This window comes from Lathyrus oleraceus, chromosome 2 (assembly GCF_024323335.1).
Source record: "Lathyrus oleraceus cultivar Zhongwan6 chromosome 2, CAAS_Psat_ZW6_1.0, whole genome shotgun sequence".
In the NCBI taxonomy this organism is placed as follows: domain Eukaryota; kingdom Viridiplantae; phylum Streptophyta; class Magnoliopsida; order Fabales; family Fabaceae; genus Lathyrus; species Lathyrus oleraceus.
The window spans coordinates 313,116,220-313,119,219 of NC_066580.1; the positions used below are offsets into that span (position 1 = coordinate 313,116,220).

Consider the following 3,000-nt stretch of genomic DNA (forward strand, 5'->3'; position numbering starts at 1 on the left):
GATCCGTCGCATGTTGTCCAAGTAGATGATGTACAGGTGAGGGATAACCTGACTGTTGAAACATCACCTATGAGGATCGAGGATCGAGAGTTGAAGCAGTTACGGGGTAAAGAGATTGCTTTGGTAAAAGTAGCTTGGGGAGGACCAGCAGGTGATAACATGAAATTATATCACATTTGAAGACTTAATTCAATTAGATTATATTATCATTTACTTTAATTTATCCCATTTTATCAGATATTATGCAGTATTTCTTTTCTATTTACATCAGGTACCCATTTTGAAGCAAAAGTGAAAAAGGGAAGAAAAGGAGGTGTAGAAAGGAGTAAAAAGGAAACAAATATCAAAGACCAAGCCCAGCCCAAAAGAAAGCGCACGTTGTGCCTGTGACGGGCGTCACAAGGGTTGTGACGAGCGTCACACTAGAAGCATCCCTGTGACGAGCGTCACACATGGTGTGACGAGCGTCACACCATTCCACTAGCTTTTTGGCGCAAGTCACGCTCTCAGAAGAATTGAAGAAGAACGTTGAGAGAGTTCGTGTCCTATGCCCACGCCGTGTATTTAGCCATGCTGAAGACTCGTGGGAAACAGAATGCAGTTACCAAGGCTATTATAAATAGCCATCTCACAAACCTAAAAAAAGGCTCAGTTTTTGCACGCTCAGTTTGCCGAAGCTCTGCCAAATTTTCTTTTCACGCCTTTGCTTATTTTTCTTCCTTTCCAGCAACTTAGCATTGTTTATTTTATTTATTTCTTTTGCAAGATTTACATTCTTTTTCCCTTGCAAATTTTCCTTTCCAGTTTTAGCTTTTAGATATTTTTCGCATAATAGTTTCTACACCGGAAACTATTGTGCAACTTTATACCGGATTTAACCTTACGTTATATTCCAGTTTTATTTCCTTGATTTAATTTACTGTCTAATTGAAGAATCCAAGAACAAATCCTACCGGCTTGTGGTGGAGTGTTCAAGACCATTGTATTACGCATTCAGGTTCTTTAATTGTTATTTAATTTTTAATGTTTTATTCTATTGTTTATTCATATTGCCTGCCTGGAATGAGTCTGTTTATGCATGATATAAATTCTTATTCATTTAGCATGTCTGGCTAATTTGCCTAGGTATCGGTATGTAAAGTAAGCAGAATAAGGGATCAAGACTGAGTCGGTCTATTTAAACTTAAAATCAAAATCAATCTTTTTACGGTTTCAACTTACAGGTTTAATAACAAGATTTTTTACAAAAGTAAAAGACATAAAGAAGTTAAAATCAATAGAGCGAGAGTTTGAGATTTTAACTGGACAGTGTAAGTTAGGCATTAATTCTAGATCAGGGCGAGAGCAAGTTTTAGAGTTAATTAAATTCTGACCTTTTCCAAAAAGTATTTTTAAAGATTGGATGTGAGGACGAGAGTTAAGCATTTGGATTTAATTATATAACCTAAGTCAACAGAGCGAGAGTTTGAGATAAGGGTGTTTAAAAACGGTCAGTATTTTCTTAAAAAGAGTTTCTGCAACTTTATTGTTTTCAAAATATGGTTTTTGACTTAATTATAAGTGACAACAACATTAATATAAAATCATGGTTTATTCAACAGAGCGAGAGTTTGAGATAGAACCTTTAACCAATGAAGTTAACCGAAACGATTCATTTTAAACCAAGAAACCGACAAAGACTTGATTCCCTAGTTTTGACGAACTACATACCGATATCCGTTTTATTAATATTTAATCTAGATATTAGTTTAGCTCTTAGCTTTTCCCCAAACAATCAAACATTTTCACCTTAGATTTACGTAGTAACCTTAGATAACGGTATATCGATTCATAAGTCCCTGTGGGATCGATATCTTTTAAAACTACGCGATAGAACTGTGCACTTGCAGTTTGTATCCCATTCTCGACTCACCCAGTCGAGCGATCAAGTTTTTGGCGCCGTTGCCGGGGACTTTTATTCAATCGATATCGTAACTCTTCCGTTACGCTGTAGAGACTAAGGTTTCTTTTTCTTCTATTTTCTTTCTTTCGTTGATTTGTATGCCACGCACTCGCTCTCAAGGCGAACCGCTCTATTTACGAATCAACGATATCGAACTATATCTCCGAGTCTTACGACGAATTCGGGAATATCGTGCTGAAAAACAATCTCCCTCCTATAAACCTTCCAGATTTCAAAAACATTTTTCCTTCTTTAACCGAGATGGCAGAACCAGCTCGTGCTCTTAGAGATTACGCCGCTCCATCGCAAGATGAACCGCATTCAAGTATTGCTCCGCCCGCAATCGAAGCAAACAACTTTGAACTTAAACCTTCGTTGTTGCAGGCTGTGCAACAGAACCAATTCTCTGGAAATCTTACCGAAGATCCAAACCTTCATTTATCCGTATTTGTTCAATACGCTGATACTGTTAAAGCTAATGGTGTCACTTCAGAGGCAATTCGACTTCGTCTTTTTCCTTTCTCATTAAGAGATAGCGCTAGAAGATGGCTTCAATCTCTCCCTTCCAACTCAGTCACCACATGGAACGAGTTGAAGAAAGTTTTTCTTGCCCGATATTTTCCGCCAAGCAAAACAGCTATGTTAAGAGCCCAGATAAACGGATTTAAACAGAAAGACAACGAGTCTCTTTTCGAAGCATGGGAAAGATACAAAGACATGATGAGACTTTGCCCACACCATGGTTTGGAAGACTGGTTAGTAATTCACACATTTTATAATGGTCTCTTATACAATACAAGGTTAACAATAGACGCCGCTGCAGGTGGTGCACTAATGAACAAACCTTACGCTGATGCTTATCAACTTATCGAGAGCATGGCCCAAAACCACTATCAGTGGGGAACCGAACGAACGAATGTGGAAAAACCTCAACCGAAAACTGGCATGTACGAGATAAGTAACCTTGATCACGTCAATGCAAAAGTGGATGCTTTGGTCCAGAAGATTGAAAGTTTAAACGTATCACCTCCAGCCGCCGTGGTTGCTATAACTCAGAA

At 38.2% G+C, this 3,000-nt stretch overlaps 1 pseudogene; it reads right to left on the bottom strand.

Moving 5' to 3' along the window:
• Positions 1 to 2,588: 2,588 nt before the first annotated feature.
• On the bottom strand, positions 2,589 to 2,688 carry LOC127124347 (uncharacterized; annotated as a pseudogene).
• Between the last annotated feature and the right edge of the window lie 312 nt (positions 2,689 to 3,000).